This window comes from Ciconia boyciana, chromosome 1, assembly GCF_034638445.1.
Source record: "Ciconia boyciana chromosome 1, ASM3463844v1, whole genome shotgun sequence".
NCBI lineage: Eukaryota > Metazoa > Chordata > Aves > Ciconiiformes > Ciconiidae > Ciconia > Ciconia boyciana.
In genome coordinates, this window is record NC_132934.1 from 6,955,057 (window position 1) to 6,978,770 (window position 23,714).

The 23,714-nt window shown below is 38.9% G+C and overlaps 1 protein-coding gene across 6 annotated transcripts in view; it reads left to right on the plus strand.

Annotated features, from left to right (window-relative positions):
- The window catches only part of CELF2 (CUGBP Elav-like family member 2), a 262,119-nt gene that overhangs the window by 71,545 nt on the left and 166,860 nt on the right, over positions 1 to 23,714 (plus strand). The window contains exon 1 of one of the 6 annotated variants that reach the window (XM_072857640.1): positions 5,853 to 5,976. The exons of 4 other annotated variants lie outside the window; for them this stretch is intronic. The gene's annotated coding sequence lies outside the window, so the exon portion shown is untranslated. One more of the 6 variants, XM_072857647.1, reaches the window with a different exon arrangement.

Sequence of the window (23,714 nt, forward strand, 5' to 3'; positions counted from 1 at the left end):
TAAACAAGAAAACTGGCAGAGCGACTGCTTCCTCCAAGAGTAAAGCTACAGACGTTGTGACACTGAGATACACATGCTGTGTATTTCATTAGCATCCATGAACTACTTTGTCATTAATTTAGGTCAGCATTGCATTGCCTGAATTTAAGATTCAGCACAGGGAATATTTAAGGTAACATTGATCCTTCCCGTTTTAATTCTTTTTTTCAATGGCCTTTTTTTGATTTTTGAAATATTTTAATTTTGTCCATTCAAGATGAATGGTGTATTTTAAGCGTGGTGACTCCTGATTGGTATTCAGCTCGATGGCATTGATGAAGAGATATAATACAGGAAAAGGATTGCTTAAAATAAGCGAGGAGCTCTTCTTGAACATTTTTACATTCAGAGAAGTGCGGCTACCTAAACTTCCCAGAACACACTGAGCTTTTAGTAAATAACTTAATAGGCTCAGGGGTCACAGTGATCCTCCTGTTGATACTACGGAGTTTGCTGGCAGCTGACATCTCTGTGGAAAAGCAGGAATGTCAGCCGATGAAAGCAGCATTAGCATCTTGACAGATGCGTGTTATAATGGCATCTTTAGACAGGTTTGGAAGTACAAGAGAGCTCATGTGTTTCTTAAGGAACTTATTTTATGCCTCAGTTACTGGAGTTTTTAAAGTCTTGTTTTGAAAGGTACCTGTGATAAAATCAGGTCTTCCAGAGTTGGCTGCACAGCCTTTCAGAAAAAGCCCAGGGCTCTGTCACTCAGTTCTGCCCAGAGCTTGCATTATTAAGAGTAAGATGGACGCAGAATTCCCTTTCCTCTTTTAACCCCCACCCCCCACCCCTTATCTTTTTAGGCATTTAAAAAAAATGCATTATCTACCAGAATAGAAACTTTATCAGAAACCTGGTAGATAAGAAATCTTACAGCCAGTGAAGATGCTGTACAGACAGCGCAGTTGTAAGTATTTAGCAACATCACAGTAGCCTTGTTCCACATTTGCAATTAATACACGTCTGTGTTTGCATTTGTTATAGGACTCTTGACAGCACCAACATAACAAGAAAAACGAACAACCTGAGTAATAAATCTCTGGAGGCATTCAGCAAGTGCCATAGGGCTCATTAATCTTGATTATTCCCCATAATAGATAACTTCACAAATCATCTATTCTCCCCAATCATGCACATAAGGATAATGTGTATATATAATAGCCTCCCGTACTGTAAAACCCCAAATAGAATTTCATTTTTAAAATATAAGTCTTGACAAATGCAAGACAAATATTTATAGAAAAGGGATGGGTATGAATAACAATGAACTGGACTGAAACAAGTGGGGCAGAGACTGCTGTGAAAAGGAGATGACTTCTTTTCTGGGTTTTGGGTTGGTTCCTCCCCCCGCCCCCCCCCACCCTTATGATGTCTCTGTTTGAATTAAGGAATTCATTTATTTATAGCCTGAATTAGATGGGATTTTCTTCCTGAGAGTTTTGGCTAGGGAGATAAAGGAGTCTGCAGCTGCAGCCTTCATGCATGCTCTTTAAGGAATGAGACAGGGGAAAATAGGAGCTGCTGAGAAATATCCTGAATTCCAAACGATTTAGTATTTATAATTTATACTACTGATTCCTTCTTTTTCTTGTACTCTTCCAAAAGCCTTCCCTTGAAAAGTGCCAAAGTTATGAAAGGAAACCACAGTTCTGATCTGATGTGGTCTTTCACATCAGATGTTTATCAGGTTTTCTCAACTGCAACTTAAATATGCCAGTGCAGCATAAGAGATCTGTGAAAGACATCATATTTAGAGTAAGACTGTGCATGATCCTTTCAGTAAGAATAACAGAGGTGCTCTAATACCCATAGTTGACACTGGACTGCAGGCTGTGCTTCAGCTCAAAAATACCGTGGTTATCTTAAAGCTAATTGTGCAAAGAAAATAAAATATAGGACACATTACCTTTAAAAAATATATAAAATATTCTGGTTTTAATGCAATCGGTATTAAAAAAGGATAGGCAAGTGGAGTGAGGAGGAAAATAGAAGAGCTTTTTTTTTCCATAGAAGTGGACCAGTACCTTTTATATCTTTGTAATTGTAGTGACCTTAACCTGATGCTTAAGAGTAAGTTCTGCTGATTGAAGTTTCAGAAGTGTAAAGCTGTATTCACAGCTGATCCTTCCTCTTATACAGTAGAAAGCATGAGATTTGATTGCCCTCATCTTTGCCCGCATCCCCATTTTGCCACCTTTCTTCTCCCTCCCTCCATGTGTCCAAACGCTCTTGAAACCCCAGGATTTTGTTCTGTGACCTGGGGCACCAAAATAGCATTTTTGTGTGAGTGGAAAGGATTTAAAAGAGTAACAACTGAACTGCTTTAGGGAGGGTTTCCTTTTCTTGTTCACTGTTCCTCCTCCACCCTTTGTGACAAGTACTCAGGATTCATTTTCCTTAAAATTTAATTAATAGAAAAGAGAACATGTGTATCGTCTTTCAGAGCTGAAACAAGAACAACCTGAGATTTGGATCCATTTCTTTTTCCAAGATCTGCCATGCACATCACTTGAGCAATTTTGCTTCTTTAATTCTTTTGCATGTGAATGCAATGTGTATCTATAAAGTATCACAGTCCTTTAGTAGCCTACATTGCATGTTGTATCTCTGTTCCTAAATATATACACATTAATCATATCCACAGGCAAAATACCTTCTGGCACAGAGGTGAAGAATGGGTCTTACTTCTAAGAAGTTTTAAAAAGGGAAGAAAAAATTTGAAAATGTTCACCATCTTATAAGTCTGATTAGATGGATTCAGGATCCTGTAGATTTGGCTTTTGTGTTTAGACCCATTTTTTCTTCAGACCTCTGCGAAGAACTTTCTAAGACAGTGTCAAACAGTAGTGCATTTTGGCTTGAAATTTTTCCTTGATATCAGCACAGTCTGGTAGTTTGAAGCACAGTTTCGGAATCAGGATAAATGAGTTGTATTCCTAGCTGTCTGAGAAAAATTCAAGTAACTCCCTTAATCTCTCTTGGCCTCAGTTTCTCCCTGTATAAAACTAAACTAATAATACTTCACCATCTTTGTAAAATGTTCCACAGTCTTCTGATGAAAGGAATTATTTTAAGCTCAAAGTGTTACTCTTAATGACAGAACAAACTTGCTTATTCTTGAAGAAATACATTATATAAACATCAAAGAAGTGTTTGTACCAAGTGTTAGTCTGCCATAAGGTGCTCCTTTGTCTCAGCTAGCAATATTTTCTTTCACTTCTCCATGAAAAGGAATGCGTTTGGTGATCTGGGTGCTATGTGATACAATTCCATCAATGTCAATGTGTGCAGTAGAACTAAGTACAGTGATTGGCATTGACCATAATTTCCTATTCTGTCCAAAAATTAGCATGTCAATGGATACAAAGTGATGTGCAGTCACTTGTAATCATTCTCCTTCCACTGCCCTGCCTGGCTGATTCCTCCAAAGAGCCAGGAGTCAGTGCTGGAGAGAAGCTTGAGTATCCCAGTTCAGGTTGTGATCCAATGGGTTACTGGCTGGTTTTCATGCTTGGACCCATCTTTGGATACTGCCACTTGCAATCACCTCCAAAAGTGGGAGTATCCTGATCTTTTGTTGGGGGAGAGTATCAAAATGTAGGGATTGTTTCTTTAGAAGTCACTGCAAAAAGCTACCTATTCAGGTAATGATTGACACTAGTTGACCACCAACAAGAAATAGTTAAGCAAGTGGAAACATGGTATGTTCTTAAATGGATTAACACAGTTTTTAATATTTTCCCTGTTTGTTGAATTTTTCTACCTCTAGCTAGTCTCAGCTCAGCCACATGAATTTGGTTACTTCTCTGGCTCTTCTCTCTTTGATAAACTGCAGAAACTGTCTGCTTTCTGCATTTACCCACTGCAGCAAGTTACGGGTTAATGCCTCTTCTTGGGGAAGTGCTTTTTTAGGAGGCAGTTGGAAGAAGAGGAGGAAGTTGGGTACTGAAGAGCTTCTCTCCATTGGGAAGTTAATGTGCAGTTAACAGAGGTGAGCTTACGAGGCACTGGCAGCACGCCACCCTCTGTACCTGTAGACGTCCCCAGGGTGCCATGATTACCTCCGAGTGAGGAGTCTGCTCTGCTGTGAAAGTGGACTGTGCCACTTTCCCTGTAGAAACCTCCACGTGTGGACGCTTCTTCTGGAAGTAGGGAAGACAACAGCGACATGCAAGAAGGCCGACACAGTAGAGTAGAAGTTGGCCCTGGTGTAACTTGCCCCTCATCTGGGTTGAAAAGGAATAAACACCAAGAGGGTTCATAGTAACCCTGGACAACATAATTCCTGAAGGACAACATTTTTGTTGCTTGAACAGCAACACATCTGACTCTGATACTCTTGTCTTTGCATCTTGAAAAGGCATTAGAAAGCCTTTTCTTTTCTTTTTTGTTATGCTGACATAGTGGTACACAAGGGGATACTGACCCTTCTGGTTTAAACTAGCAAACAGAGTTAAGCAAGGCCAGAATATGAATATTGGGACAGCTTTGCATCTCTTTAACTGATGACAGAAAGAGAGAGGACAGCACTGTATTAAGATATTTTGAGTTGAAGTACGTAAAGGGTTACAAGGGGAAACTGATTCCCCTCCAGGACTTGCTGAGATGGGACTATAAATACAAGTAAATAAGTGGCCAGGGCATTGCTAGAGGGATCATTTCCATTTTCCAAGATAACAACTAGTATTGTGAGGAGGCAGCACTTAACCCTTCAGTGGTATCTCCTTTTACCTGAGAAAACATCTCCATAAGCACTTTGCCAAGACTCCGGTGCTTGCTTCAGTGAGATCAAGTGACCAAAAACCTGTTCCCAGTGTAAACAGAAAAATACATTAGCTGGTTTATTTTTAAGTTGTTTGGAAACTTGACAAGTGAAAGCAGCTCTAAATGACATCCAGATTCAAAAAACCTTACTCTGAGTATCTGAAATAGAAGTTGTAGTTGTGACAGACTCCCAGTGCTCACATCTCTGGAGCTTAAAAGATGAGAAACACATGTTTAAACTCAGATGCCCAATTTAGAAATAAATTAATACAGGCTCTCAATCTCTAGACTAGGACTTGTGTTATGGAAAAAAAAGTTCATGTAATGCAGTTTCCATTATAAATAGAGACTAATTTTCTCGAAAAGACTCTTAATACTAAGCAAACAAGTAAGTTTAGTACTAAACACATTCTCAGTGCTTCATTGCCTTGGGTTTACAATATCATTTGCACGTCAAATTATATTTCATCTTATGATTTAGTAATGCCAGAAGAATAGATCTAATTCTGTGTCTCATGATACCCTTAAAGATGGAAGATTGCTTTCCATGGAGTGTAAAACTCAATTTGTAGTCATGTGTATAAAACATGACTTTATGGCAGATTAGCTTGCTGTAGATTTAGTTCTCTCTGACAGTGAACTGAAAAATATTAGCATTTCATTGAACACAGTACTAATGGCAAGAAGAGAGTATTATTGTAACGTAGAAAGTAGAATGGGATTTTTGAAAGTAGAACCAATAAGCAGAAGAAAATGTATTTAGAGATTTGCGAGGAGTTTAGATAGAGCTGGTTTACCCTTTTTTTCTTTTCCTCCTCTTCTTCCCCCCCCCAGTGTGAGTCATTTTAAGAAACAAAAGTATATTTGCAGTTGTCAGACTGACCTCCCAATGATTTTAAAGAAAACAGCAATTACAATACTGGCCTTGTGACCATATATGTTTCAGGTGACTGTAGTAAATTGGAATTTAAAAATTTTTTTTAAAGGCTTCCTTTTTTTTTTTTTTATTTGCAGATGTCTTGCTTAGTGGTCGGATGTGGTGTTTGCTTTTTCCAGTGGAAGGAGAGGGTATAAGCAGAAGATCAGAGTGATCGTTTCTATGTGGTTCCTTATTTATAATGCTGTGATGGTGTTGTCAGTTTGCTGAAGCAGGTGAACATCACCTCCCAGGTGTGACAAGGCTGTCCCTTGGTGCGCTGAATACTTGCATTAGAAATGGGCGCGAGCCAATTAACGTACCACTAAAATCATTACATCCATGTGTTGCACTGAGAGTTTTAGTAGAAGAGATGGAAGAAGGAAAGAAATTGAAAAGGAAACCAAGTAGACACTATAATTAAATGGCATTCAAGAGGAGAATGTTTTATGGAGAGCACTTTGTACTATTCTGTATCCTGCACTTGAATTTTTGCAGCCTATCTTATGTGTATCTGCCAGAGTGATCCAACAGGTTTATACAGAGTCTGCTTTTATAATGTGACTGATAATAATGCAATTCTTTAGGCCTAACTCAAAGTTAATATATTCAAGATACAAATGATATATGAGGGCCTAGAAAGCACTGCAACAATTTAGCTGCAGTTGTAGAAAGGTTCCCCATGCTTCTATTTTAACTGGATACTTTTTATTTATTAATTGTGTTCATTTTAATTCCATAGAAAGTCAAATAACGATGTGTGAAAATGGCATAATTATGCTTTGATATTTCTGCAAAAGTAATAACTGAATTCAATCTGCTTTTAATCTTTCAAGCTATTCATTGTATCTATCCCTTATTCCTATAGTTATTTTTTCCTCATTCGGTTCTCTTTGATTAACAGGCAGTGGAGGTCTACCTGCTTTCTTGGGTCAGGCACAAGCTGTGCTTTCTTTTAAAATAGGTTTCAATGTGATTACTGTTCCTTTGTTTCAATGTAGGAGAGCATTTAAGATTGCAAATGATGTGCTAAATTGTCCCATTTTCTACAGAATATTTTCCACATATTCCAAAGGTTCAAAATTATGACAGTGTGCTTGTTCTTAATTATGCACGCTTATATTAATTCGTATTTTCACTAATTTTCTTTCATTTTTAGCTACAGCTTATCCTGTGTGGACCCAGTCCTACAAATATGCATGCAATTAATTTTTCTTGCCAGAATTGGTTTTGTTGCTATTGCTTTTTGCAATCTCCATAGGACCCGCTTTGCAACATATCCTACATACAACAACATGCACTTGCTGTGGGACAAAGCTTGGTGTACAGTCAGAATAGGGCGTTAAGGGATGGAAAGGGAATCTGGTTGCAGCCCCCTGATGCTGACTGGTTTGTAACTGGTTTGTAACTGGCTGGTTGGGAAGAGCAGACAGGTACTTAGCCGCATGAGGGCTGGCACGGATGGCAAAGCATGCTCAGGAAGCTGAGATGCTTCTTTCCTGATCTGTGAGTAGCTGCTGAGCTCAGAGTTACCACAACCACGTTGCTAGTGATACCTGAGCTCCCCAGCAGAAACCAGCCGCCGTGGTGGTGGATCCTCAGATGAACAAAGGGAGTTGCCGTAAGTTGGAGGGGAAGACAAAAGGGGCACATGACTCCTGTTTCCCAAGCCATCCTGCTGGGATGCTTATTTTACAAGCTGTCGTAAAAGATATTTCTAATCTATAGAAGATGGATTGTGATGTTCTTTAATCTGGTGGTGGTCTCCTTGTCTTTGTTGGTAGCATAGGAGGTTAAGCGGGTTTACTCTGAGTTACAGTGTATCTAGACTGAGAATTTGGCCCTAAATTTTGTCTTTAAAATAGTTGCCTCTTTGCCAACCAATAACAGACTTTTGTTTACCATTGCAATGAGGCAGAAATTTGAGGAGACAGAGGGACCTGTCTAGTGTGCCTTCCTTCCTCTGTCCGTGTGTGTCCCCTGTCCCAGGCAGAGGGGGGGAGCGCACACAGCTTTTCCTCCTGAAAACCTCAAAAATAAAATAAACTTGTTGTACAGCTTGGCATGCAAGTTGTGCGCAGTTGGGCACACATCCCACGCAACCCATCTCTCGGGTTTGCAGTGCACACGTGTGCATCACAGGCCTGTGGTCGCTCTCTGGCTCTGTGACCCAGCTGCAGCTGATATCATCGCAGCCTTCAAACCCAGCCTGCTTGATGGCGTGTTTCCTGGCTGGGGTTTGTTGCGTCCTTCCTCATGCCCAGCACAGCCTCTTCCTTTGCATGTTCCCAACTATTTAAGCAGCACTGCCTGCTTTGGCAGTGGCAAAAATGCATTTCTAGAACAAACAGGGCCAAAAAAGATGGGTTTGCTATAAAAATCCCAAGGAGGTAGAGGCTTAATGACATCTTAGCCTTGATGAGACCATAGCAATATCGGTTGTTAACCCTCTCAGGAAAATATTTACTGAAGTGTTGAAATTTATTTTAAGTTGAACAGGCCAGGACAAATACTGAGTGTTTCCTGTGGTTTGTCTGGCTTACTGACATGTGTTAAAACTGCATCAGCCAAGCACACCCTAGGGCTGTAAATAGGTAGGTAGTCTTCAAAAATACATCTTATTCCATTGCAATAGCAGTGTCTTTATGCCTCAGCTTTTAGAAAAGCCTGTATCACTACATATGCTGTTCTGTGTTGCATAGTTTACATAAAAATGCCTGGAAAAGACATCTTCAGTTTATGGACTGTGCTCTGCGGTACAGAAAAAGAATATCAGAGATGAATTGTCAGCCTACCCAGAGCAAGGAAACCACCCTTAGCCACACAGTGCTATTAATAACGGCTTAGATGTTGTTACTGCATGGTGCAACTTAGATGTTGTTACTGTGTAGCACAACAGAAGTTTCTTTTTTGCATGCAAGGATCAAATTTTTCATACATAAGGATTTAGAAATACATGCACGTATGCATTTTGAGGGCTCTTAACACACCTGACACAAGCACCTGTTGTCCTAACAGTTAATGAAATTTTGGCGTTTTTGTTAAGCACCTATGGATCCCTTCAAGCTTTAAAGGTTATTTGTAGGAATTGCAAGAGGCATTCCAAATACTTTAAAAAAAAAACAAAAAATAGACATGGGCTTTAAATAGTTAATGAATGCACATCATTTACCTAAACAGTGTTTTTATAGATCTTTGCAAATATGACATTAATTAAGGAAAGTAACTAAAGCTGAAGTGCCACAGAATGTTAATCCTCAGCATCAGTAATTAGCTGTGGATGAGAATTTTTAAAAATGTTTCAGTTTATATCATTTTGTTTTGGAAGAAACACAAGTATGTGGTTTGAATTATTAAAAAAAGAAATGAGCCCTGAAGAAAAACTCTTAAAGTGGATGGACGTATCTGTGCTATTGCAACGATGCCTTTGCTGGTCCATGGCTGTACTGACTCTGTGATGGAAGATAAATCTGAGGTAACCCTGAGACACCCCCTTCCCACTCACGCTCTCCCCCGTGCCGATGCAGAGTCTGTGCTGTGTGTCCTTTGCTCCGCACCGGGAGAAGGGGGTGACCGATCAGCCCAGCCAGTTGCGAAGGATAACGTTGCATCCTTGTGTTTGCAAATGGCCAGTGAGACCAGGTAGTGCAAACAGCGACTCGGTCATTAATTTGATTGTGTTTTTAACAAACGAGTAAAGGCAGTTCTTTGAATCTATCCCTCCTGCATGCCCCGATAATTGTTTTGTTTATCTGCACAATTTTACTCGCCGCAGTGGAAGGGCTGTCTGTATTGTTTGTCTTCTTAAATTGTTAAATGAAATGACTCAGAAGATTCAGGAAATTAATTTTTGTAGTCTGTGAATATGGCGAAAAAAGAAAGCTTTGAAGTGGCAATGTCAGTGTAGCCACTCTGAAATTCATGAATTGGCCTTTACAAGATTTTCAGAGGCTTAAAAAGTGAGAATTTTTTAAAGTTGTCGCATCCTTTTTAGTTACTTACTGATATCTGAACCTTAATGATTCATGTCACTGCAAGCTTTATTCAACGGACATTTTGTGTGAAAATGAAAGCCAAGATACCCATATAAACAGGACTTCAAGAATCAGAACTTTTAAAATAAAGCATAGCATTATTGCTAGACTCATATTAAAATTGTGATAATAGCCAGTTACCTATTCTTTTCTTTTTTTTTTTATGGTTAATTTAACAGCTACTATTGAAATAGCCATAAACAATTTAATAAACACAGTAAAACTTCAGATGCTTCTTTATTATGCATTCAAATCAGATTCTCAGCCCCTTGAGTCCTACCCTACTCCCTTGAATGCTGCTAAGTAGTGCCATTAAAACAGCAATACTAGGAGACCATTCTCATTTATGGCAATTGCAAAATAGGGACAAGACACTGGTTTGGATGCAGTTTGAGAGAGACGTTTCCACAATAAATGCTAAAGAAAATATAAAATAAACTATAGTGTCTCTGCATACCAAAAGGTTCACTTTGCCCTGTTGACATGTGTTAATAGTGTCGCTGGCTTTCCTGTGTTAAGCTTGAATGTGTGTTAGAAAATGGTAAAAATGGATCGTCCTACCTAGAAGACAGTCAGAACCGTGGCTAAAGAATGGTTTTGTCTTACTGAAATATCATTGATTTTCTATAGGTTGATTTCTTTCAAGATTAGTGGGTTTTGTTAGTTGAGGATGTTTAGAGGGAAAAAGTTAATACAATAAAATATTTTTTTAATTGCATGCTTATGAAGGAAGGCTTATTTGAAAATAGTTTTTTGAGGTATTTGATAAAAATTTATACTTTGTCTAATAGCTGGAAATTTAGGCCTTAAACACGTTCCATTAGTTGAAACATGTTATGCAAGTTCTAACATATTTTGTCCTCATTTTTGTGATATATATTTATAGGTAATAACTCAAGCTGCATGACAGCTAGTTGAAATGTGAGATTATGGTTTTCTCCCCAGGTGAAAAAAGGTGAAGCCATGAGCCTTTGATTTCTTGGTTGTTTGAATATACTATACACGTGTATCATTCAGAGGTATAGTCAGGAGTTTGCAGTTGTAGAGATAGGCAAGAATTGCACAGAAAGTGTCCTGTGACCTAAATTTGTAAGGAGTCGTCTTTGGGGACTATAAGCAGAGATTACTGATGAAGAGCAAGTGGGCAATCTAGCGCACAGCTTCTGCCTCCAAGAAGCTGGCTTGCGATTCCTTTCTGACACCCATAGTGTTGCTTTGCATTTTTCAGGGGTTTTCTGCTTCAGTGATGCAGCTGGAAAACAGAGTTTGTAATCAGTGAGTGTAACAGAGCCATTGCCTTTCTGCTTCTAAATAAGGTCAGGAGTTGCTCAGTTCTTCATCCATTTGGTTGAGAAAGTAGATTTTTCAGAGATGGCTGCAGAACAGTACTCGTGTCTCTGATAGACCCCTCCTTTGCTTACGAAATTTGTTGTTCTGCACAGTGACAAGCTGATTAAGAGCAATTTTCTAGAGAGGAAATAAAGCTACCTACAGTAGATGGAGAAGAGAAAAATATTAGGCTCTTGCGTGAATGTCCTTATATCAGTGGTTGTGCTCCAGTAATTAAATTCTGACAAACAGATGAACAAACAATCTCCAGGGGTAATGAGGCTCAGTCAATGAACCACAAGTGTTCACAAGTAGTAACAATAAGAGAAAATACAATTGAAACCCCTGCATATGTGTTACTCAAAAAGCAAGTTAAGAACTAATTAAAGGGATTTCTGCTTACCCTCTCCATGCTCTGCATTTAGAAATAGATTTACAGTGTATATTCTCCACATTCCAGTATTCCAGGATTCTTAGATATAAGCATGAGAGTAGGTTTTACACTTGTTTATTTTAAAATGGAAATTTAATACATTCAATGCCCTGCCTTGACCAAAAGTTAGCACCGGCATTATGGGCTTCTTTTCAACAAACTTGAAAACGTGTAACCAGAGAAGTGAAATCCTTCAAATGCAATGTGCTCACCCTTTGCCTAGGGTGCATGAAATGCAAACTCATGAAAATGTGGTCGTAGAAATTGAATATAGTTCCTTCCAATCTGCTTGGTGATAGCATATTTCACAGGCCAAAATGTAAGTATCTTTTCTGCTCTTCTGGAAAAATGATAACATATGCCATCACCTTAACTGTGCAATAAAGTAACTCAAACTGGTCATGTCTGTATAAAAGTGCTTTGTGTCATGTGATATAAATATCTAGATTTTTTAATGTCCTTTTTCTCATCACCTGTGACAGAGGCCTGTCCTTGCCACTGTCAGAATTGATTTTTTCCCTTTAAAGTATTGTTCCTTAGTTCTTCAAAATATTTTTTCCAGCAAAAAAAAGATTGGCAAAACGACCATTTCATGTGACAAGTACAGATGGGAAGTTGACAGTAAACAGAATATCAGCTTTCCCTTTTGCTGCTGCTGTTGGGCTGAGAGAGTTAATGCCATCAATAATGACAGTCATGTTAGTTTTATTGATATTTTGTAATCTGTCTTTCCTTTCTCTCCCTGGTTCACTGCAATCCGCTCTTGGTTAGTGACCTGCCACACGCTACTTGGTATCTAATTGCCGCGTGCGTTACTTGTTTCATTTAAAATTGTCCTTTTAGGGATCAGGTGAAGTACCTTGATGAACGCTGTCAACTGGTTAGATAGAAAATATTTTTTCCCCTCTCCCTCAGTGGATCTCGTATTTAAATTGTATTCATCAGGGTGCTCTCTGGCTGCTGTAAATGATGGAGATCACCGGTGGCTGGGGCTTTCAGCTGCTCCAGAGCAATGGACAGAGGACCTTTTGGAGAGATTTGGTAATGCATCCATAGCCACAAAGAAGTCATGGTGGTTTGGAGTGGACCAACTGGTAGCGTAGTACCAGGTCCATGGTAATCTTCTGTCACCAACAAGGCTCTGCTCCCCATTTATGGAGCCTATAGCTATAATGTACATTTTCTTTTTTTTTTTTTCCATTTTTTTTTTAATTATTCCTCTTTATCGCAGAGCCAGCCATAATGAGTACCAAGGTCCTGAGCACAGAAAGGGAAAGTCCTAATGACTCAAAAAACCAAGAGCTCAACTGAAGTTGATATGCAAAATGTTGAATGTGGTTCTGACATCCCAGTCCAGAAAAAGATTTGTATCTGGGGTTTAGTTTCATACCTGTTCTCTCTCTGTAAACAGGAAGAGTAACTTGAAAACAAAGGGAGGCTGCACGAAGGTTAGTCTCCATGCACAGTGGCACTTAGAACTTGTACTGTACACCAAAACTGGGGTAAAGACAGGGTTTTGTCTGCTTTTTTGTCTTTTTTTTTTTAATCCATCTCTGTGCCAAAATGAAATGTCTGTATTTCTTGGGTGCAGGACAGAAAAGTTTCTGTCAGTCCTCTTGAAGATGCAGCCACGCTGTCCTTGACACCATAAGAGCTTTTATATACCTTTTGATTGGGGTGACGCTGTCTTTGGCAGAAACAAGGGGCTGAGGGACAGTATGGTCAAGACATTGATGTTTCCTCTACTGGTATCCAAAGATGGACAACAGAATAGAAAAGAAAAATTAAGAATTTCCTTCTCAAATGAGATCTTTTTTTTTCCTACTCTCCATATTAGGTATTTTTTATCTAGAACTGGAAGAAAACTAGACATTTTTATAGCTAATCCATTTACACATTTAATTTTTACTATTTATGTAATATTGGCTGATGAGATGGCCCTGGTATACTGATGTGGCCACTGATGATGATGTATTTTACCTCTAGAATACAGTGCTATCCCTAATCTTAGGTTTAAATCCTATTCCTCCATCATGGGATATGAATACAGCAAAAGGACAGAGAGACTGAATTGGTAAGGCACAGAGATTTCAGAACTGCAGAACACATTTAAGAATCTAGCGTTCATTGATCCAGTCACTTAAAATTTCATTTTACCTTGAGGCTTTCTGCAGCATGGAACATTGCCATAAAATGAATTTTTATATATAATTGGTAATAATGGCCTAAAATCTGGCAAATTTCATTACTGCGTTTTATTAAAATCTTACATTTTAAAAAAGTGAACTTCAGTAACTTGTAAACTTGGCAGTAGATATCTTTGGAATAAACTATAGTAACTATAGTTGCATGAAGGTCATAATTCAGCCATATAAAAATTGTTCTTTAATTAGTTTTAGTAATATTAGTTGCTCTTGTGGTGATGTTCACACAAGAATCTCAAACCCTTAATTAAATGTTAAGTAAGCCTCAAAAATTCCCTTATGCAGTTCTGTAGTTATTTTTCACATTCTTCTGTTGTGGCACAGGGAAGCGAAGTAATTTTCCTTCTACAAGAGCCAGAAATGGAACCAAGATTCCCCCAACCAGCGACCCCTTTACTGACTCTCTTTGTGTTCATCAGTTAAAACAGGATTGCTTATTGTCTTTGTATATTCTAAAAGTTTTAAATTTCTTCTGAACTGTTTGCTGTCTAAGGATTATATTCTCTGCTGCATAGTATAGTTATGAGTGGGTATTTCATAGTCTGTAGAGGGCTTCATCCCGTTTTATTTATTTATATTTCCTTTTTACTTTGCCCCCTTTTCTGCCCCTCCTACCCCCAAAAGAAGTTTCTAAGCATAAGTAAGGTCTATGTGTTTTGTCCTCTTGACCTATGGACAAGGATCCTGTGGAACTAGTATTTTAATTTTGCAGAATTAATTAAAAAATAAGTATTTTCATGGCTTCTTCCTCCTGTGAAGGAAATCCCCTAACCCTATACCTTTTTGTCTTCCCTTGGAAAAAGTAGCCCCGACGTCTTACTGTCTGAAGTCTATATACTAATGCTAAATACAGAAGTTTTGACAGCTAGAGGAAAAGTTCAACCCTAACTGAGAGGTTATTTATGTACAAACAGGCGCCTCCCTCCTACTCGTCTGTGCATGCCGGCGCATGGGCACACGTTCTTTTACCCTCCCATCCTCCCACTGCATTCTTCCCTTGAAGAGCTCTCTATATCTGAGAAATTAAGCCTCGTTACATATCCAGCTCCAGTCAATCCCCTTATCATTAAACTCTTGTTGTGGGATGCCTAAATGAACTAACTTGTGCATAGCGTGCTGTTTTCCCAGCATTAAGCAGTCCCCATTTGTGTGGGGTTTTTTTTCTGTCATGGAGCCATAGCCAAGAAAGACAAACTTCCCTCCCACAGCACAAGAACAAAGCATTGTTTCCTCTTTGCCTGAAATTATTTTCTTGAGATAGTCCTACAGGGACCAAAGCCATTTTGCCATTACCCCTTAGTGCTCCTTTATGTGGGATTTATAATGAAATTGCTTTGGCAATTTCGATAATGATGGAGCAATGCAATAATTGATGAAACATTTTGGGGTAGAACAATTTCCTTTGGGAGACATCAACTTTTGTATTAAAATTGTAGTCCTAACGTAATACGCTGAAACTTTAAATAATAATAATTACAAACCCTATTTGACTGCATTACTTAGTGTCTCTCACTGATTTTAGTTTCTGATAGTTCTTAAAGCAAGATTGAAAAGGGCTCTGGATCAGTAAAACCCACATAGCTAAAGGATTCTAGCTCTGCTAATCAAATAATCAAGGAATTACCTTGTTTGTATTAGTTCCAAGATGGTGATTAATAACATCAGTAATAGTTTTCTGTAATTTTCACTAAGCCAAGTAAATGAGCTTGGTGAGACAGCTTTACGTTATGCTAACAGAGATGGAGAGACTTTTATTGTGTTTTTTAATAATTTCCCTCAAATTCTTAGTTTAAAACTTATTCCCTAAGATAGTAATATGTTTTACAACGTCTATATATTTTTTTATTGTCCATCTAATGCCTTTTTATTTAAAGATCTCAGAACATTTAACTTCAGTTAGTTTATTAATGAATAGTCTCACAGAGCACTTAATGTAGCTCAGAGAATTGCATTTACTACTCCTGGAATATAGTTTCATTCATTTGTAGATCCAAAGGACCTAATGGAAGTAGGTTGTCCTTCATATCTCCAATTTGCAAACAGGAGAAGTGAAATTCAGAGAGCTCGAGTGCCTCAGCCAAGACCATAAAGCAAGCCAGGGACCTGATCCATATACATTAAATCCTCTCAGACTACTCGGGATTGTTTAGCAGAACAGTCAATCTCTTTCAATTACAAACATAGGACTATTTGCATGGATGGATTTTTGTCATGCTAATTTCCAACACTTAAATGCTTTAAGGTAAAGCAGTCAGGTCAATTGCTAACAAAAACTCCTTCTTCTGAGAAAAATTTTTACAGCTGAGCTGTGAATTCCTGGAAAGGGAAGCTGAATCCTTGAAAGCACAGCTCCACAGCCCCAGAGAACTCGAGAGCGCTGCATTGGGTAGATTTATCTACTAATCAGAGTAGTTTTGCCGTGAATGCTTTAAGAAACCTGAACTTCAGCTGTAGCTCTGACACTTGTAAAAGAGATGTTGAGTTAAAACATGTGACATTACACCAAACAGATATGTTAAAAATTGTACTTAAAGGTTAATATAATAAAAGTGTAGTTCATGGGCGAGTGATAGAAATATTGATCATAAAAATAAGTAGTGGCCCAGAAATTCCACTGAAAAGGGGGGAAAAAAACTAGTTGATATATGAAGAATTTGAGTTGTGACACTAAGATCAATGGCTGTATTTTCACCCAGTGAAGCATGAGAGCTTCAGATAAGGGCAGTTAGTCAGTGAAATACTGACTGACATACCCTTTTACTGTTGGCATTTGGTCTCCAATATTGATCTCGCCTGTCACTACCAACAAACTATACTGAGGCTATATTTATGTTCAGATAATGTTGTGTTCAGTGTTTTATGAATGATTTCTAAAAGCACAAGGTGTATAAGGAGTTAATTCTAGCATCCGCCCTCATTTATTTGATCTTTTATATTGCTACAAGCCATTATAATCTTCTGCCAATCGGACAGAAAACAGATAACATGCTATAATCCGCACAGATTCTTTAAATCCGAAGATTTCCCATTCCTCTGCTGAGAAATGGTGTACTGTAAACAACAATTATATAGCACAGTCAGTCTTTGTCAACGGTGGGAACACCATTCCTGAGCGTACAGAAGACAGCAACTGGTTACAGAATAAATCTTTAGGAGAAAGGTCATTATTTCTTGTGTCAATTTGGTGGAGCTGGAAGAGTTAAATTCAGAGCTTCTGGAAATAATAGTGATATTACAGCAAAACATGTTTACTGAGAGACATGCATCAAGAAGTTTTGTGAAATTCATGTGTGAACAAGATCTTTGGTTCTGCTCTTGTAAAATTAACAGTTTGAGCTTGAGTCAGAAGGACTGAGAGAATTGTGTGCTGGGTTGCCAAGTGGGGTGGCTTTCAGCTTTGCTTCAGCCACCTTGGCCAGACCAAGGGTCAAACTTTTGCTCCACTGCAATCAGGAGCTTTTGCATGTTATGAGTTAGCTGTTGGCTGCTTCAAAGAGACAGAAGGATTTATCTAGCCAAGAGCAGCTCAATCCAAATCAAACCATTTTTCTGCCTTTCTCAGAGCATCATCGACAAGAGTTGTAATTTCTGGTTCATTTTTCTCATGTTTGGTCATACCTACAGGATCTCCTACGGTTATCGTAGCTAGCAGACCCAATGTGTTTTTTATTGCAGCCTGGCAAACGGCAAACCTTGAACTTCAAGGAAAGAAAGTAGAGCCCAAGCAATGGGTTCCCTGACTGCTGTGAGGGTCTGGTGTGCCCTGCTCTAAGGCAGACTGTGGTGGATGAGGTGGCTCTGTCTATGCAGTGACTACTTATTTCTGGAGAAATAGTTAGATAAAGTTGAGTTTTGTCATTTACCCAAGACAGCTTATGTCAGTCTTAGCCTTTGACCTCTCATTCAGGTTCATTTGCTTTCTTATAGTCAAATAACTCTCTGGAGTAATCCTAGCCAGCAGGAGAAACATCACAAGAATGAGTAATGAACATACAGGCTGGAGACATGGGAGCAATGTCAGGAGCAAACTGGGAAATTGCATCAGGTTTTAAGAAGAATGAGTGGTTATCATAACAGTAATTTAAGAACATAACAGTTAAGGCGAAGTATATGCATGCAAAATTCTGCGGCAGAAGTAAATAATACTGGAAAATCACTAATGCAACTCTGCTGCATCCCATGCTAGTAACGAAGCAGTGGTTAAACCACTGCGAACTGCCCGCCAGCCAGTTTCACTTGTTTCTCTACAGCCAGTTAGAAAGAACCTGTAATTTGAAAACAGAAATTTGATATTGTTTCTACCTGTCTTTGCTTCAGGTTTTGTTTTCTACACCCCATAAAATTTTGTGCTGAATACCAGATAGTACCATCCCTGGTGGTGAATTTTATGATGAGAGTGTCTACCCACTGAGCTGCCTGCAAAGACTAGCTGGTTTGTGAGTTATGACTGGATGTTTCTCTGATGGGATATTTGAAGTTATTACAGTGCTTCACCTTCTTTAGAACTCTAGGGTTATACTGTACATGGCAATTCTAGAGATGCTGAAAGTGCTAAAAGCATAGCAATCTTTTTTTTTTTTTTAAGTTATGAACATTTTATTTAAGCAGAGTGAGGAACCACAGTTGAGATACAGATGTGCAGTATTACTGGGCTTCTCAGATTGGATTGTAGTGGTGCTCATCTTACTACGGATTTTCCTAGGGTTACTAAGGATAGTGTGACCGCATTTTAGCTCAAAGATGGTGAATGAATATGGTCATGAAATGTAATATGGCATAGGTAGAGAAGAAGCATTCCTAGACCTTGGATGAAACCAGCTGATGTTCTTTTTGCAGTCTCACCTCAGGGATGAGGATAGAAAAATTAAAATTGGGAATTATGATGCTTTGCTCATTACAGCTTTTACAGTTACAAATGAGTATGGGGTTAGAAGGGATGTCTTTTGGACCATCAAAAGCAATTCTTAGCACTTTGAGATTCACCTTTTCCTGAAATGGAGAAATCATTTATGCATATTACCAGTTGCTTCCTAAAAGACAAGGTATTTTTCTGCAATAAGCTTGAAAAATGAGATGTTTTTGAATTTTTTTGTTTCAGTCAATCAGCTTTGATTTTAAATCATGAAATTGCTTAGATGTGGGTGAGCAAAACCAAACACCTGTGAAATACATCTGCTGATGGCAGCCAATAGACACATAGTGAGTTTGGTACTGAGCTAATGCCTCTCTGATATGAGCCCAAGTCAATCAGGATCTGCTGGCTGTCTGTTTAAAGCAAGCATTCCCAAAAGTTTGAATTTGATATTCAAAAAAACCTGTTTTATTAGAATATATATTAAATGCCTTGGGTTTTTTTTTCTTTTTTCTTAAATGGCATAAGCAAACAAGATGAACTGGAAACCAAAAGGGGATATAAACCAAGCTCCACTTTTCACCATGAGTCTTTAGGGCTGAGTCCTTTCAATCAACAGAGTAGCTCTCTGCATCGCTGGAAAATTTGCAGAATCCCTTTGGTTCTCAGCGTGTCTGTCCTTCCATCATGTCTGCAGCCTGCTCTTCCCAGTGGTCCTCTGCTGTCTTTCTTGTCCCTTGCTGTGACTATCATGCTCTTGCCACCATGGCTTAGAAGCATCTCTCCCAAACGTGCTCTTTTTTGCCCAGGGAGCTCTGTCTCCCTGTTCACAGGAGCACAGGAGCAGCCTGAGAGCAGAGATGTAGCCTGCTGTAGACATTAACAACTCTCATGTGCTGGGAATTGCCTCCTTGGCTCCCTGAACACATCAGGGGTTCTTGCTCCAGCCACAGTGCAATCCCCAGGTACTCTGTAGCCAGTGATCATGCTTTGACTTGACTCTTCTTTTTCTTTCTTCTTGGGTGAGATTTGGAGGGTTTGCAGCAGTCTGCAATGCCTATGAATCATCAGGAACCCCGTTACCACAGATGAAAAAGTTTTTTCAGGAAGCACTTTCTGTTTTGAGAGACAGAAAAGGGGAACAAAGGGGTATTTATGGGGCTTCCAAGTATTCGTTGTTTTTCCAGTTAAGGGCCCTTTGCGAATGTTCTCTTCAACACTCTTCAGGGATCTGATGCAGCAGGTGTGTCTTTGGACTTTGTTTCATTCTCCCTCAATCCATCATTGTCATGATTTATGAAAAGAAGAAAGGTGGTCAAGGGTGAATGAAACCAGGCATCCAAAAAGAAAAAAGGTACAGCACACTTCAGTAGCATTTTACGATGATAGGATCAAACAAATACACTACTACTGACATTAACGTGATGGCAATTTAAGAGCATTAATGATCTGTATCAGCATCTTCATCAGCCTGCAGAAAAAAGGCAAAAGCAAATATAAACATAGCTTGTTACAGGCTGACTTCTTTTCCTATTTCACTTTATTTTGACATTCTATGTATCCTGCCCACTATGACTGTTTGCCTTATCACCATTGTCTTATCAGCTCCTCTTAAACTTCAATTCTTCATTAAATGTTGCATTAAAAAGAATATTGCTATTAGTGGTTGGAGGGACTAAGGGTTGTTTTCAGTATCTAAGGTAGATCGAGCTAGCACTGTAACCAAGTCTAATGACTTTTTATTTCTATTTTATTTCTTTTTTTATATATATATCCCTCTGATATATTTTGATGACTGTAATTTTAGAGGGTGATTGTATTATCATAATTTAGAACCTGGGCCGTGATGTAAATATATATGCATACACACACATGTAATATATATGCATTTGTATATTTATATACATGTAAGCATGTACATAGACATAGAAATAAACAGAGTACTCCATGTCACCCCTTCTAAGTGGGATCTGTGGATATATTCTTGAGTTCAGAACCCATCATTTCTATTCTCCTAGGCACTGTAAAATTCATTAAGCTAAGTGAAATGGCAAATTATTTGCTGCTGTTGAAGGACATAGAAGCGTGCTTGTTTTATTTTTGGACTCTTGTCTACGTTGCTTACTGAGCAACATTGCCTTGTATTAGAAGTGTCGTGATTTCAAAAGACTCTAATAAAGCTAGTCATATTATGTGTGTGTATTAGAGTGTAGCAAAAAGCCTTTGTTCATTTTGACTGCAATGGAGCTGACTTAATGCCCTGTTTTGCAGCTGTTCTCTAACTACCACTCACTCCAGTAGTTTTCCCTTGCAAAGACCAGTTTTGTCCATCCCATGGGGTCGTTCAAGAGTTTGCAGTAACGTCTTTTGAGGTTTTGCTAGCCTGTGATATGTCTGATGAAACAACTGGATATTTGCTAGTGTAGAAAGCTGAGGAATATTATCTGCACATCAGTTTAAGAGAACAGCAGCAGTTTTACATTGGGGTTTGGTAGGTTGGAGTATCTGTGCAAATCAGCCCTCAAGGTGTTTAGAGTGCAGAAGCATTCATGAGTTTACTCTTTGCATCACGAGCTCCCTTGTTACAACTAAAGATATGTCAAATTATTTCTTTAAGGGTTTAGGGAATGAGACTCAAAGGCCTCGACTTCAAAAGGGCCTGTCATTTGATGATTTGCATTTAGGCACCTAAATAAGCAACCTAGTATTGCAGATCATTTGGCATCCAGCAGACTCAATTGATCTTGTTGGGATTGTTTGCGGCGAACACTTCTGATAACCTGACTGCGTCGTTCAGATGGCTAATTGGGAGCTGAGCATGTTGGATCTAGCTTGGGCTGGGTGCGCTTATCACCACTGAAAACCCATTCCAGGATCTCTTCTTTTCCAAATGCAGCTTGTTGGTATGCATGTCAGTGCGCCTGGCAGGCTTCTAGGCTTTGCACGTCATCCTGTTCACCATCAGTCCGCTCAGCGGGTAGTCCTTGCTCAGTAGCTGGTAGCAGAGGCTAAAGGTGAAAATATGCTTAGACCTTCTCCTCCTCCCTCCCCATACCCTAAGCAATGCTAAGTATAAGCAGCTGGCAAGGAATCTATCGTTTGTCCTGGGTTTGAAACCTATAAATAGCCAGATCATTAAAGGTGTCACTTACAATAAGCCTTTGTCCCAGAAGCTATTTATGGTATGGACTTTGGCTCTGTACAGTTTTCTAGGATTGCCAGAAGCGACGTTAATCTACCTGTAGCAGTGAGGCTGCAGAGCTGGTAGCTATTACCTCTTCTCCTTTGCATACTGCTCAATCTGGTCAAATCTTCAAACCTGTGGGGTTATTATAAATTCATGTGGGTGTAAAGGAGAGCAAAATTTGGCCTCATGTCTTTATCACCAAATAGAAAAGAAAACAAAACGATCCAATAACTGGCAAAATTTTCATAGAACTGTTTTAGATGGGGGAGTAAGAATATTCCCCAAATCTTTAGTGCTCTTCAAGGGAAAGCAAGGAAATGTGCTTTTTATTTTAAATATTTCATTGGGTTCCTGCTTACTGTCTGGGGAACAGAGAATGCCACAGTCCAAAGCTGAATACATGTGCTTTAGATGAGTTGTAATGAAAAGATATAGGGACAGAGTGTTCGGTGTTTATGGGGCTATTAAGAGACTCAGCAGACCCAGATTAATTTCCCTCCTCTGCCACAGACCTACATTATTACCTTGGTCAGGTCATTCAGTCTGTAAAGGGAGAATTATGCTTGCCTGTCTCTAAGGGTAACATCAAGATACATGAATCAAGCTTATGAGTCACCCAAATACTGCTCTAACGAAGGCCATTTAGTATGGATGTGTGCAAATGGTTCAGGGATGTAAGCACCAAAGGAAAAAGAAGTAACATAAAAGAAAAGTTAGGACAAATATCTTTGAGTGAGCACTGCAGTTTTTTTAGGGATGGTGTTTCAGTTGGGAAAACCCCAAATATGCTGGAATCCTTCATTTTGCACTAGGAGGATTATGGATTAGGTGCTGCTATTATTTCCCTAGCTTTCTTCTGTAATTCCAGTGTTAACAGCAAGCAACATGATTTGATTTCACGTCAGCGAGGGTCTTTTCCATTAGCCAAAGCCAGTTAAATCATGAAGATTTTCTCTTTTAAAAACACAGAAACAAATGTCACTCAAATCAATTATTACTGAAAAATGCTTTGCTAATTGAGTTAAGAGAGACTCTGCCCATTCCATTGTTTTGGTGATTCATTGAATATGACAGACTGGTTTGACTGAAGTCAGACAGTGTGTATATATATATAAAAACATATATGTGTGTGTGTGCACACGTGCACCCGTGTGTGTGTGTGTAGCACAGCTGATGCTCACTGAAAGATTCTGTGTGGTGAACCATGACATATTAATAGTGAAATCAAGGTTCACTAGCTGACAGACATCAATTTGCCAGAGGCTATCCCTCTTCTCCGCCCTCCCCGGCACATTTGTGCGCTCACACACACACAAGGACATATATAACCTTGTCTGCTGTTTTCTGGCAAATCCTATGGATACTTGGAATCTCTGTTTTCAAGAAATTTGCCAGCCAGCCTCTCATTCATAATGTCTTGTGTACGTTCCTGCAGGCTGAAAAAAATAAGTGAGAAGAATTACAGATGATTCAATTAAACTGATATTGTGCACAACAAAACTGAGAGCAAATGCAATTTGGGTCCTGTTCATGTGACTTAATTATCTCTTACCTCCCCGCTCCACCCCCTTTTTTAGAATTTAAAAACAATTATGATATAATTGCCAATCTGGATATCCCCAGATATGCAGTAAATACCCTTTGTCTCATCGAACGCTCTTTTCCTCGATTCAGAAATAGGACCTTATTAAAAATGCACACACAAAAAATAGCATAAAGTTATCAAATGACCTTCAGGAAATAAAATTCTATAATGCTGTATACCCAGAAAAGACATACCCGTGTATTAAGTGAGTGAATCAGCTAAAGTCATTGGAGATAATTAGCTGTGTGCATTTATAAGATGCGCATACTTTCAACACTCGAGGCAAATCCCTAGAAGTCAATTGAGACCTTCTCTGATAGAGGCTTGGAGGTGCATTTGAAGACCAAACATGCCTTTTTCGCTTGAAT